The 15621-nt window shown below is 40.4% G+C and overlaps 1 protein-coding gene across 1 annotated transcript in view; it reads left to right on the top strand.

The window, feature by feature from the left end:
• The window catches only part of znf469 (zinc finger protein 469), a 179831-nt gene that overhangs the window by 27919 nt on the left and 136291 nt on the right, over window positions 1-15621 (top strand). The window contains exon 2 of the mRNA XM_080504888.1: window positions 95-154. The gene's annotated coding sequence lies outside the window, so the exon portion shown is untranslated. The remainder of the gene's footprint in view (window positions 1-94; window positions 155-15621) is intronic.

Consider the following 15621-nt stretch of genomic DNA (forward strand, 5'->3'; position numbering starts at 1 on the left):
TTGGCAAAAGCACCCCGCAGAAGGCCACAAACACATTTGTTCCTCACATTACATTAATCAATCAAACTGACAGTACTTGTGTTATTCATTGTAGGGTCACAGGAGCCGGAGAATCAGCTGATGTTGGATGAAGGGAAAATTAAACTTTGGAAAGGTCAGTAGTCCATCACATGTCATATTTTAATGTGAAAAGAATGTCTTTGGATTGTCAGAGAAAGGTGGAGTAGCATGCAAGGTCAACAAAGAAGGCCTTCGAGCTTGGACATTAAGTTCAGTATTCTTGCTTTGTGGAAAATATGTTTAGTATAACACAGCCACTCCTTGATAATCCGAAATATCAAGATGGCAGGCCAGCTATGAGTGCAGTTGAGGTTTATTGTGCTTATTGTGACTCCCATTGGGAGGCTCGTGTTAGAATGTAAACCCCATTTTCTATTCCACACAGCGACAGTAATACACATTGTTAGGAAGAAAGGATAAAATACAATTTAGATTTCGGCTCTATATCAATTTAGTATACTATTATCTCCAAAGTGTTCTTGACTTTTCTTGAATCAGGCATATTCATACAATGCTAGAAAGCACTCAACTTGTGATGGACTGGAAAAGTCTTCAATTCGAACAACACATGGCTCCACTGGAGGTGTGAAAACATCCAATTGAACTTTCACCGGTGTGACTGAACTATAAAAAGCCCGGGAATTGCTATAAATAAATGAGACGGGCAAGCCTGGAATCGAGGGACCTCATGTTGAGAAAATGCAAAAGGCTCTCAAAATGGTCGAATTTAAATGCAATTAGGAAATTTGCAGCCAAGAGAGGAAAGAACCACTAATACTCTGAGCTCTCCACATTCTGGAGTGTCTCATGTTTCCTGAACAAGAAGACTTTTTATTTTGCCACGACTGTTCCAATCGGTCATCTGAGAATGCACAATTAACCAAGCCGTACATGAGTGTGTAGTAATGGTGCACATTGTGTGCCAAAAGCTGTTGTAACTTTTGCAGCCAGTGGAAGACGGGCAGGCCAGAGGTATTTTTAATTTATGAGAACAAGTGAAATGTCTGTGAAAGGATGTCAGTGAAAGTGTGTGTGTGTGTGTGTGTGTGTGTGTGTGTGTGTGTATGTGTGTGTGTGTGTGTGTGTGTGTGTGTGTGTGTGTGTGTGTGTGTGTGTGTGTGCGTGCGTGCGTGCGTGCGTGCGTGTGTGTCCCTCCGTCCTATATATAGATTTTCCTTTTTTTTTACTAATTGAACTATTAGACCTTATTGGGCATCGATGACTGAACATCTGTAACGGGTGTGTTTTGTCATGCTCCACATTGTGATGCTACATGAACAACCGAGATCATTTAAAAATGCAAAGATCAAACTTCATACCTGACAGTTTGATAAAAATGACAAAAATTGCAAAATGCATTCACGGGTCAGTGGGGAGTTTCCGTGTTCATGTCATACAAGTCCTGTACAAATAAGGAAACTGGCCTTTATTCAGATTCTTCTTGGAGTCAATTAAAACTTTCCCAGGGAGTCAGGGAAATGAGATGGGTTCAGTTTATTGTGGCAGCCAACTTGCAAAAAGCAAGTAAAACTGAAAGCTTGTTGACACATGTGGTTTATTTCTCTGCGGCCATGGACAATAAATCACATATACGTACTGTCAACCCTTGTCTGGTGTACACATTACCATTTATTTTTGTTTGTGTGCATGTAGCTGCTGTGCATATTATTGTGATACTTACCAGCATGCCGTTGACTAAGTACTTGGACATTACTTAAAGCTTACGTTGGTGTGAAAAGCAGCAAAAGTGTCTGGGTGTGGGCTGAGATGCCATGCAGGGAGAACCTGTGTGCGCCTGTATGGTTATAAGTCCTGAGACCAAGCTTGCTGACCTTGTCCATTTGGCAGGAAAGCTGCACACTGGAGACACAGAGTAGCAGCAGCAGCAAGGCCAACTCTTCTGCCAGTCCCATTGTTCTAATGAAAACAAGTTGTTTCCACCCTTTATTAGATCTGATTTATACTTTTTTCAATACTTTATTGAACGCAGGTTTGTGACATTATGCATGCTTTGGCTCAAGGAGGAAGCAAAGCGCGCACTCAAAGGGGATAACCAAATAAAAGTGTTGCAACCAGAATGAGGGCAGCAAAAAGTGCAAGCATTTACCGACCTCATGTGTTTTTTTTTTGTGTTGTTGTTTTTTTTAACATGCCAGAAAACTGTCTCCATCCAACGAGAGACTGTTTCTCATTCAATTACATGTTCCATGTGTGCGTTCCAAGACTTTATGCACAGCGGCTTCTGAGCAGGACCGATCTTTCACACACATCCTCATTTCCAATGTTCAACCGTTTGCCTATCAAAACACGACTGCACATGGGCCGTCTAACACCTGAGTGTGTATGTATGTTGCCTGTGCATCTGTACAGTGTGCCTCTGTGCACATTGCATTTAAGAGATATTTCCCAGAGTGTAAATTTAGACACGCGTCATGTTGTTTACTCAATCTATGATCCATCGTAACATTAAAAACTCTTTGCTATAAATTCAGTTGAGCTGGATTGTGTGAAGTTGCTTGCTTAAAGTCTCGGTCATCAAAGCCCTGTTTCTTCCAGGATTGTTTTTGATATTTATAATGGTTCAATAAAAGAATAGGCCTTATTTTGCTTGCATAAACAATGGAGGAAAGTAGCATCTCTGATTAAGCATTCTCCCCTATAATGTGTTCTATTTGCCTAATCAGAATGGTCTTTAGACAGAGTGAATATACCTAATCTGGAACAAATTAATTGTGTTAATCTTCATAAGGTTCTAATTTTGTTGAAAATCCCCTATACACAATGTAAATAACTGGTCAAGTTCCATTATAATCTGTTGCTTGCACCAGCTGGAAAAACCTACCCTAAGAAACAAAAAAACAAAAAGGAAATAAAACCCCTAAAAAAACGGATTAAACCTGACAGTTTGTTGATGATTTAAACTGTATATTCTCTTTCTCCTTCCAATGGGTCCTTATCTTGGTTCTTATTGTATACAGGGACTCACTTGGTTAAATAAAAGTTCAATAAAACTCAAATGCAGGCTCTGAGATCACCACTGTTGAGAGGTTTTTCTTCAGGCTACGTACCTGAATGTGTAAACCGCACTAAATGTGTTAACATAATCAGATGTGGTGAGGTAGCCAGCATGCCACCGCTTGCCACACCTGCACCAAAAAAGGTAGACAGATTGGCTAAACTCAGTCAGGAATGCCATCTCATTGCCAAAGCTTCAATCATGATAGAAGTATTTTTATCCATGTTGTCGATTTTGAACCAAAGCGCGTGCCTAGTTTTTAACCATTTCTGTTTATTTGATGTGCTTTTAGACTGCTTACTTTTTTAAATGACTTTTTTTTTTACTTGAATTACTTACTTTATAATTAACCAGTTTTACATTTTATCTAACCTCAAAGCAGTTGGCAGTGAGAGAGCAGTAAGAAGAGCATGGCACATTGCGGTAGGCAGTGTTGTCTTCTTAAAGAACAGGTTTTTAAATTTTTCTGTCAGACATAAATAGACCTAAGTAACGGCGGCACCTTAAATCCAAATAAATAATCAAGTCTTCGAGCTATCTTATAGCTACTGACTTTCAGTCTGCATTGAGAGGATTAGCTTGCTGCCTGATGTCTTTTTTGCATGTTGCTCTCTGTTTCCGTCCCATCTTTTTCTGTCTTTCTGATCTATAACCCAAACTGGAACAACGGAAAGCTGTTATGCACACTTTTCTTCCTAAATATGCTTGCTGATGTGGAATAGTTGGCTACTTATCTGTGACCTTACCATGGAATGGCTACGTTGTTTGTTCTGTATAACTAAAACTGAATATGATTTAATGAAACGTGTACACATAAAGCCCAAAGAACATTTTTAACATTCAATATAAGGAAGGAGAGTTGATTAGGTTCTGCCTTACAACAACCCTAACTTGTCAAATGAGGTTCAGAACATAGGTGGATCGATTTAAAATGAGTGCAAGGTGCTATAGCAGCATCACAATCTCATTTTACTTTGAGCATTCACTATATGCATTTAGCTGCTGATTTCTTTGTTTATTGTGTGGTGGTGTCTTCTGGCTGCAAAGTGATTTGGCCCACAGAAACGAGAAATATTTTTCAATTGTTGTGCCAACTTTCTACTTGTATTTACGTTGCACTTAATAAGGTCACGTTTTGAATGTGTTTGTCTCTGCTTCCCTTTCTTGTCGTGTGTTTTTCACCACTGAAGATGACACTTGTCGGCAAAATGAGAGGGAGTTTGTGAGATGGGAAAGACGGGGATGTGACATCTGGAAAATCAGCTTCGTAGAATTGAGGGTTTATTGTGATAGAATAGTAATTTGATAACACTGATCTAAACCATCTGTTATGGGAGCCAGTATCTGCTCACTGTGAAGATGGGATTGCCCCTACTCTTAAATCTTAGCTCAGTTTGCTTTCACTTCTAATGGATGAGGTGCATTTTATTTTCCAGCTGTTGAAACGAGTGCTTTAGGCTTTTATAAATGGCCTGAGGATGGTCGAGTTCAGTGATAGTGTCTGGCTACAGTCGCATGACATATTTTGTTTTTGAGTTCCCCAGCCCAAGCTTTGACCTTCGTTTTAACTGATTTTCCAGACTGAAGGCCACATTGGTATGCGCTGAAGCAGATTACAGATCTATACATGTACACTCACCCACTCGGTCTACCTGTCAAGTTACGGCAATCACTGCAATCCATAATTTTTCTCATGCCCCAAATGTCATGGTGTGTGATTTAAAACCTGTGGTTTTAATTGCTTGTTATTTTTCTCTAACTATATGCAAGGTTGCTTTTCTGTTTGAGCCACACCACCAGCCGCCATATACATCTGAGTTTTATTATTCTGGACGGCGCGCAAATGATAAGCAAGCAGTCAGTGATCTGCTTTCAATGCTGCTCAATCTGGCCTGTAAACAGAGAATGCCTGATGACAGCAAGCTAATGAAACGGGGACTTGGTCCATTTTCAGTTTCTTTGATCCACATTACAGGCCCTGCTGGACCGCAGCATGTCTCTTCAGTGTCCTGTTCCCGTTTAGTGCCTCCCTCACAGATAATTCTGGTCCCTCCACTTGACTCCTGTGTACTGCCAGACAGAGTAGGACAGTGACCAGAAGATTAGAGAGCACCATGCTCACTTTCATGCTCTGCACACTTTGTTGCAAAGCATGCACTTGATTGAACTTTCGATGTGTGGATATTTGTGTGCTGGTATCCACAATGTGAGTGACACTGAGCATGATTTTCAAACAATATGCGTCCCTTATGTACTTATAAAGGCCTTGCCTATAGAAGTAACTGAGCCCCGGAGGCCTGTCAGTCTTCAACACTTGGTATCACATCAGGGCCTTTAAGGCTTCTCTGTTTTCTTGGGAACAGGCGGGCGAACAGGCAGTCTGATTATGGTGCTGCTGAGGCAGTCTGGGGACTGATACTGTAATGCTGGACTGCTCCGTCCTATAACTCAGACCATGACTCAGAGGAGTTATTAGTGAGATGGATAAATCAAAAAGTGAGACTTGTCGAGTTTGTTTTGATCTCCAACACAACTGTTCTCGGTGTGATATCTCCTCATCGGTGAACCGTATCTAGCGGGAAGCTCTAGGGGCAGCCGGGCTAATGTTGTGATGTAGCACAGAAAATAAAGAGAGAGAGCAGCTGAGGCAATCAAGACAGATAGAGGCTTAAGCACCTACCGACATGGAGGTTGCATTAAATCTGGCATGAGTGTTTTTGGCCTTTGGACTGAGCCTGAGGAGGAGAAGGATGTGAGATGGGCGGGTTGGAGTGAGAGCAGGGAAGTGAAAAGAGGGAGGTGTGGAGACAAGTCTGCGTCTGAGTGGAAACTTGAATGGAGTGGAAACTGGGCTGGAGGCCACTCGGCAGATCCACCTGAACCCTGCCAGAGCAATCAGCTATCAGGGAACCATTTGCCCCCTGAGTAAATTCAGCAGGGGTTTGTAGGGATTTGGCCTGCTTTTTGTGCTCTAATGCAGAGATATTTTGGTAAGCAAAGTCCTGCCGTTTTGTGGAGTGGGTGCCAGAGCCTGTCTGCCTTTTAATGGGATCATAGCAGACACCCCGAGAACCACCGCCAGGTGAAGTGATTCGCACTCCACTTCCAGCTGTGTAAACACTTGCACAACACACACACACACACACACACACACACACACACACACACACACACACACACACACACACACACACACACACACACACACACACACACTGCGTCTTTCTGTACTTCTGAGGATATTAAATTGATTTAAATTATAGTAGACTAATGTATATTACAGACTGACTCTGCCCTCAGCCAAAACTACCCTTTGCCTAACTTTAGCCCTTTTATCCTAACTTAAACCTACATGTACCTAAAAACTGGTTTATATGTCAAAGTCTTATGGAAATGTGTAACCTTACATTACAGTGATTTTCATCATTGTAGACTTCACTGTGATCTGTGACAAATGACGGGCAATAGTTTAAATCTGCGGTCTCATGTTGTATAGTGAGATGGTCTGGCCATTGTCACTCCTGTTTTACCACAGACGGGCTAATTATCAGACTGTGTCAGAAGTGTCATGACCGTTGTGTCACTGCATTGTGCACGATGAGTGCTATAGCTACTAAGAACCAAAAAAAAAACATATTTGAGAAATTATGCAACAATCAAAGTGGCACCAGCAATGCACTAACAGTATTGCTGTCAGAAGTCAGTTTTTGGGGCGCTTCATTTATTTATTTACTTACTGAAGGCACCAAATGGCACAGATGACATACAGGACAAGATACAAGATAACGTTATTGCTGTTATTGTTGTATGTTGTTAAACTTGCCTTTATCTTCCTGCTATAACTTTGGTTAAAATGTTTTGTGGCTGACAGAGATTGACATTCTTTCATTTTCCATAAAGACAAATCCGATTTTTCTGGTTTTGAAAAACATTTTGTATCGTGAAATGGCTGACTTGCTTAGAAAATATAAACTTTTGTGAGGCTGCAGACTGATGGAACAACCATAATGACCTCACTTTTCTTTTGTATTTTTTTTCTTATAAATCCTTATTTAGATTTCTTTCTGTTATCATTAAGTGTGCTATCTACTTTTTTATTTTCCATTTCTTGTTTGGTTAGAAAGTTTTACTTATTGATGATTTTATATACTTAGAAAATTCTCACAGTATAGGGATTTCTATCTACCGATGTATTTTCTTTTTCCAAAAATGTGTTTCTCAGTCATTTTAGGACTGGATCAATGTGGCTTATAGGTTAGATTAGATTGAAAAGAAAAAAGGAAGTAACACTTGTAGTGTCCAGGCAGTAGCTGTACTGTTAAAGGCATTTGGACTTTAAAGCTCCATTGTTTATGTAACCAAGAGAAAGTCAAGACTCCCTTATGGCCTTTTGAAAAGCAGATGCCGGAGATTTTTGTCTCTACATTTTATGGCTTATTTGCTACCAAGGAGATTCTAGAATTTCTGTTGGGACTAAGATTTTTCCTCACTTTTCTAAGGTCATGCAGAAGTTGTCTGCGAGGAGGGATTTTGCCATTAAGTGGCTATATTTCAGCATATTCCTGAAAACAGTAATTGTGATGAAGTGACTACTTCAAAAACCCTTCTTGTCTGCAAGAAATTCAACTGATTGGATGATGCAAACTGCTCCTCTTCTCACCCTGAGTCAAACCTTCAACCAAGACATGTTAAATGCTCATTCCCAAACTGATTTTCCAGCTCTGGTGATGATTGCTTTGTATCATTTCTCAGCTGTTTTCACTTTACCATCAAGGCTGCCCACACTGTGAAAAGCTCCCTTCCTTCACAAGTCATTTGGCTTCCTATTCAGCCCCGAGGGCTTATTTTTTTTTATTAACCAAGGAAAATATTCAGCCATTTGGTTGAGATAATTCCACGTGCCACAGTATATTGCAGCGCTATCAACGCTGTAAGACCTGCACCCACACTCGCACATCAATGTGTATCTGATGGCCTCGTTGGTCTGGGATCCCACCGTGCTGATCCTTTGGAATGGAGCAAGCAGCAAGCTCTGTGTTGACAGTACTTCCATAACCACATACTATTATGTAAAGCCCGTGTCACTGATCTTGCACAGTGTCAGTGTATGTTTGCATATGTCATGTGTGCAGTCAAGGGTTAAATTTCCGCTACAAGGTGTGATGTTTTTAATTATGACTAATCCACCGTGCCCTGCAGCTACAGGTGGAAGCGCCAAACGACGACATCAATCAGGCAGTATTTTATGCCAAAACAGACAAACTTGTCTTAAAAAAAATACCACCAAAATGTGAGCTTTTTCTGTTTTCCCTGATGTGTGCCTGATGTGTGACTAACCCTCCGGTATAAGCTTACATTATTAAAAAGAGGGACAATTTTGTATTTCTTTTGAACTTTATTCCTCTGAGACTGGTTGTTTGGTGCAACGGCTCGATCCTTTGACAAACCAAAGCGACTTTCTTGAATACGTTCTCATCTATTCTGAATACCAGAAACGGAGGTTTTGTCACGTGCATTTAAAAATCTCGGCAGAGAAAAAGATCTTTGAGTTTTGGGAAATATGAAGAACTTCAGTGTTATTCTTTTTTTATGTTGAACCACAGGGACATTGCAGTGATTCCCCTAAACCTAGACTTTATGATTAAATTTTTTTCTGCTGTTATATTCCTACATATTCTCTGCCAGGATTGTGCATTTTGTGCTAACATGGCCTGCTGTTCTGCATTAGTCTGTGTGTTAGCTCAGCCTTATTGAAACTCCAGCCCTGTGTGTGTTTGCTCAGCTGGGTGACTCAGAGCCTCCCCTGGGGGTCAGTCAGCTGCTGTCCCTCTTGATGTGCCACCGAGTCTTCAGACCTTCACTACTGTTCTGGTGCCTGCTTGGTTCATATATAGTGTTGTGGTTTATGAATGTAAACAGATTATGTCATGAAAACGAGGTTTACATCTGTTTTGTGTATAGCATATAATAGGGTAGTGTTAATGTGGTGCTAATATGTATATTTATAGACCTGCATCCTGACTTGTGGAGCTATATGTTGGGATGGGTATTTAATTTCAGTATTTCTCATGTCTCAAAGAATGACGTGTTTAACTTTTGTGATGTTAGTCAATTTTTCTTTGTGTTCATGATATACTAAAATCAATTTCACATTTAAAAGCTCTATAATGGCTCAACAATTTCATTAGTCACCTAGTGCCATTATTTCTTAGATTGTTCTTTGTTTAATTAGTAACTCTTTCTGACAGTTTTGTAATCCACTGTAGAAAAGAAGTATGCAATGATGCTCATCTGTGGTGTCACATGCTTCTGCACAAACTTGAAAAATGTGGGTGTTTTTCGAGTTGAATGTAGAGTAACATATTTATTGCCCTCGCTTGGATGCGCGTAAAACGGCATCGTGTGATGTTTTTGATTTTGAGGTATGATCCAGCCCTCCTGTCTGGTGACAACCCCCCTCTTTCAGTGCCATTTAGGGCTTCCAAAGTGACCCCCTGGATGGCGGGCCCCTCGGATTAGTAGTGCGGTGAGCTGAGAGTCAGCTGAGTGATATATAGTGTGTGTAAAAGTAAAGGGCGTTAAGTGGAACACAAGCCAGCAGTAGTAAAAGCCACAATATATCTGGAAAGACGTGTCTTTTCTCCAGCATATCCATCCTTGCTCCTATTGCAAGTGTGTGTGTGTGTGTGTGTGTGTGTGTGTTATTGTGAGAGTCACAATCCCCAAAGTCGGGGTCTTGCTGAGTGACCCCATGAGCTGATTTATGTTTAGATTTTATTCCTCCTGTTATGCTGTATGGATTTCAGCAGGAATTGTAAACCAGTAAATCACCCAATGAAATGTGTGTCATGCGCGGCTGTTAATACAAGTCGTACATTATTAGCCATACGTTACTGGCTCCTCGGTGTCCCACATGCATGAAATTGCTTGGGAACAGATTTTCAAAGAGAGTCAGAAAACATATATGTGAGAGTGTGTGTAAGTTCGTGTTTATACTGTGTGTGTATGTGTGTGCGTGTGTGCGTGCATGCAGAAAAAATGCAATAGACTAATTTGTGGAGATAGTGGAATCATTAAGCCTCGTCTCAGTAATGGAGACTAATGTGGGATTAGGTGGACCTAATGACATGCACTCGTCTGGAATGCATCAGCGGTAGCAATCAGTGTGGAAAATGGAGTGATATGGAATTTCCTTGACAAGCTTTCATTCATATTCATAAATGGATACTTATGTGGAAAAGTATGGGAGAGTTGCCTACAGAGAGCAAATGGCTCATATGTGATGTTATCCACAAAGGTTTTTTTAGGTGAGCCCACATTATTTTAGACCAGCTCACACTGGGATTATCAGGAACAACAATGTTCTTTCTTTGCTTGAGAGCCTCATAAGTGTTTTATATTGCAGTGATTTTATTGTGATACTGGTATATACCGTCTATTATTTTGTACTGACTTGCGAAGCACTTTATGTCAAGCCCACTTCCTGGTAATTCAACAACCCCAAATGGCGAGATAGTGTTTTTTTTTTTAATGTAAACCTGTGGCGTGAATTAACTCTTCATCTCCTTTTCTCCAAGATGACTTTTAATATCTATCAGTTTTTGTTTTTGACCAATGTTACTGTTTTTGCGAAAAGTCCTTGAAAGTGAAAAGATCTCTTCTAGATTTGATTGACAATCCGATAATTATTGCTCCGTATGTTTGCTTCGTCCCCCCACTGCTGCTGGTGCACTGGAGGCTCGCGTTACGCTACATTTGCATTCCTATTAAATGCAAAATTAGTGTGCGCCCTTGGGCGTAGGACTAGTCAACCAAAACTTGACACCATCTCACAAGAAGAGAAACAAAAGGGAATTTAACTCTTTACAGGTAACTCACTGAAATATTCTGAGGCCTAAATATGTTCCTTGGATTTCTGTAAATCCTTCCATGATCCTGTTCCCTGTGTATTATGGTAAACATTAGCTGTTTACATATAACTACAGTAAATCTGACAGATTAGACACGTCTGTGTACAATGCTGATGATCTCATCAGATGCATGGACTGGGAGGAGAAGTTATTTATTCACTGCGTTTTTGTTTTGCTTTCAAAAGTGTAAACCACAAATATTATGCATTGTTATAATTTCACTCATTGCCATATATTGCAGAATGAACCCCCCCCCCCCCCCCATATAGTCATTGCCCGATGAGTGCTTGTGTTGACATATATTGAAATTAGATTTTTTTGAGGGGGATAAAATAATTTGGTATGTGCCAAAAGATGAATAAGTTCATAGACACAAAATACCCCCCCCCCAATTGTAGCTGCATTTATTTTAGAACTGTCATAATCTCAATGGAACTGTCCATTTCCTAAACAGTCTCCTTCACAGTCAATCTATCAGTGTGGACAGTTGAGGCTTTGGGAATCTGATGGTAAAATAGCAAAACTTTGCTTTTTTTTGGCTTTTTTTGCTTTCCTGTACTTAGTACTGGAAACTGCCACGTCTGAGTCTGGTCTGCAGAGGTTTCATCCAAGTAAAGGGGGGTGCACCCTTCTACAGCCATCCATGCTTGCTCATGTGGAATAGTTGGGTTGGTATTGACGCCACATAAATCACATGGAATTGAATTGAACTGGTTTCATCTCGAGTTCGACAAAATGCATTTCTATGCTCGTCTTTTTTTGTGACCCCATACTCAAATCCGTCAACATACCACTTTGGGCAAGCCCCTGGCCTTACTTAAACAGCAGTCACTGATCATTTCCTCAGCTGGGGAAGTGAGGGCGAGAGCAGAAAAAGGATGAATAGCCTATTTGTGTTTTTCTAGGAATCCAAAGTTTGGAGAGAGCTCGTACCCCCCAATTTACCCCCCTGGACTAACCCCTCTGACTCGGGAGTGTACCCCCCTCAGCTGGGACTCTCTTAGTGGTCAGGCTAGCATGAACCCCCATGCAGGGAGGGAGTGGATGCATTTATAAATGAGGCTCTCTTCTTCAGCCTTCCATGACTTTTTACCATTACAGTCCCATGTCCACTCCCCCGCCTCTCCTTCATTTAGCATCCACTAACCATTGCTTCTTCATCATCATCGTCATCATCACCATTATTTTCCCTGGATTAAAAAAAAAATGGCAAAGAGACAAACTGAACCTTTAACAGTAACGTAATGAATCCTTTCCTTTCTTTGCCTTGGGTGATTGTCAGTCGAACTGTGGAAAAAGAAAAAAAGTTGAATAACAATCCAACACTGTCAAGAAACTATTTATGTATCATTAAAACAGCTCATAAATCCCTATTTGCTTTATGGCTTTTCTTTTACTTTAAGGTTTTTTCAGTTTGGTTTGCTCAAGGTGTACTTTCCTATTGATATTTGAAAGAAGATGGTACTTCAAGCCTGTGGCACCCTGCCAGGTTTACATACAAAAAAAAAAAAAAAAAAAAAAATGGTGCGGCATGTACACCTTGAGTGAGGAAACGACCAACATGCTTCAGTAAAACTACAGTTATTAAATGTAGTTAAACACACCTAAAAGAGTACACCAACCAGAAACCATTTAACAGCAGCCTGCTAAGCTGCTGTGAAGCTCAGGTCATTCATAATAAATCTATATTTATGAATCTTTGGATTTGTACACGACTGCCATTTTAACCACCCTATCCATTTCCTGCCCTTATGACATTGATATGACTGGAACTGTTATAACAACCAATAATCCAACATGGGATTTATTTTTGAAGCTATTTCCTACATACTGTAGCCCTGCTTTTTCCCTCTCTCACAGCCATGTCGACTGACATCCTATAGGAATAGAAAACAAACGCTGCCCATGTGTCGGTGTAGGTGGAAGTTTGTCTGTGGGCATTCAAACCTGTTGCTCTCTGCTCATATATCACTGCAATGATTAAAAAGTCGTTGCGGCACCAGTGTGTGCAGCTCTGCATGTGGTCTCACGTTAACCTTTTAATGTTTTTGATGTATTACGCACTTTTAGTGATTCTTTATTGTTGCAGACCAGAGAGATTTTCAAAGTGCGAGTCCGTGTGACTAAATCCACAATTCTTATTTTTTGAAAATAAACCGAGAGGCATGATGTATAATTTAAATTCTGAGGCTTCTAAGTAAAATGAATGTAAAAAAAAAAAAAAAAAAAAGACAATGGAAGCATAATAATTCTATTCAGTTGATTGAAAGTTGTGTTTTCCAATGTTTACATGTACAAAGTCAGACAGTTGATGTCTATAGATTTTGAGGGTCTTTTGGTCTACTTCACTTTGTCAGATATGTCCTATTTAAGACATTTCTAGATTGAGAACAGGTGTGCAGGAATCAGGCATCATAGATTGATGAATGAAAGGCAGGCACTCTAATCTGACCACTCCTTACATCTTATTGAAGTCAAATGAAATGATGTACAGCAAATGTACATTTTCTCATTTCACCCGTTCAGTTTTGGCCACCAAAGAGGGGATTTTGTGTAGATTTTAGTGACAAAGCACTGACAGTTTCTGCGAAAATAATGATGGAAAAAAACCCATCATACTTTTGACACATGGAATATTTTGAGATGATGACGGGACCTTTGCATATTTACAACACACTTTACAGCTTGAGCAGTTTCAACACACTTTACATGATCGACCATTCACTAATACACAGTCACATGCCAGTGGTGACGACTGCCATGCAACATGTTCTTACATCGTTGTGAGCCATCTGGGATTTACTGTCTTTCTCAAGGACACTCCAACAAATGTACTGGGTGAGATAGGAGATCGAACTGCCAACCTTGGACCTGCTCTGCTCCCGAGCCCCAGCTGCCTCTATGATGACGTCTTCCATATTTTTAGAGTATCACACTTCAGGCGTCATAAGCAATCTGTTGACCGAGAAAGTTGCACATGACGGAATCTGGGTGCGTAAACGGCACAGGAATTGTGATTTGTGATACAGCACAGAAACTGAATATTTGTGTTCTACACATGCTTGCACTTGCATTTTCATGCAAATAACTGAAGCTATCTCTGAGGCCAGATGCCGAGTGTTTGGGGCAGATAACCATACTGATCTGATCAGAGGCAGTGTAGCGTTAATTGTGTTGTCTTGTTTGGACGGTTGAATGGAGTATACAGATTTCTCTCAGCCCCGGATGCCCAGTCCTCTGCTATGCTTGGCTGCCATGTTTATGTTTCAGTTTCTCTTTCTGTGTGCTGATTGTGGAAAACAGACAAGTGGGTATCTGTTCATTTCAAATTAAGTCTCTGGATCATATCGGCACATCGATGCAATTTCAGTGCTTGTACCACAAGATCAGCACTGTCTCTTTCTTCAGCTCTTCATCAGATGGACAGAAGGACTGTTTAATAATTTTATAGCTGGATCCTATGCTGTTGATCCATATGTTTTCACTGGAAAGATTCAGGATAATTAATCATGCCGTGCTGCTTTGAAACATGAATACATGGTATCGGGTTCATGAGTTAAACGTCTTAAACACTCGTTAGTAATGACAGTATCAGGGTGTAACATCCCTGTTATCATACAGTTGTTACTTCTTTGAACTTATAGTTGAATGCTAATATGTAGATTAATGCATCACTAACCAACAGCTCCTTGTTTCTGTATCTGATTTTCTCTTACTTCTGTTACTGCTTTGTCAGTGGTTCTCCTGAACAATCACACGGACAGAAAATGGCTTGGACTGCCTTTGTTTTAGTTGCAAATAACAGAGTTGACAGATGAATCGATGGCCTTATTTAACTGTGGGCATCAATTCACAATGATCCCTGCTGACATCAGCCCCTCTTTTGTTCCAGTTTGGCTCCCACATCAGGATTTGGACTGTGTGTCAGCCAACAGCTTGCTTCAAATGCACTAGTAAAAATAGATAAAGTCAGGATATTCCCCAGTTCTGACACTGAGGTATTTGATTGGCTGTGATGACCCATTTACCTCATTGTGATTGGCCCACAGTTCAAGGAGCTCGACTCAAAGACTTGCCCAGAGCCAATAACTGTTTCCCATTTCCTTGTCTTAACTGTCATTGCCCTCTGTGCATACTGTTTGCTTTCAAGAGATGTCTTTACTTACCTTTAACTAAAGTTCTGTGCAAAGAAAATTGCTAAAACACCAGTTTCTTCATCCATATGCTTGACCTGAAAACACAATGTTTGAAACATGATAAAAAGATTGCCAACTTTTTAATGGGGAGTTTTGCTGTTTCCAGCAGATATAATATGCACATTGCCAATAAGTAGTCCAGCAAATGATTTCATGTCCTCGAAACAGATTTGTTATTGCCATACTTTTACCCAGAGGAGGCGTGTTGTGAATGTTGACCCGTCACTTTCTCTGTGAACACGTGCAGTGTTTAGATAACTCTGACACTGTCGTTAAAGGACTGACGTGTGATTAAAAACAGCTTGGTTCCTGCGAAGTGATTAAAATGTTAATGTTCGTCATTTTCTTATCAAGAACTCCTCGTGTTTCATTCCTAATCCTGTTTATTTTGCCTAAAAAAACCTAAATTGCACCATTTCACACTATTACATTTTGCCTT

The sequence above is a fragment of the Blennius ocellaris genome (genome assembly GCF_963422515.1).
Source record: "Blennius ocellaris genome assembly, chromosome: 11".
NCBI classification, from domain to species: Eukaryota; Metazoa; Chordata; class Actinopteri; order Blenniiformes; family Blenniidae; genus Blennius; species Blennius ocellaris.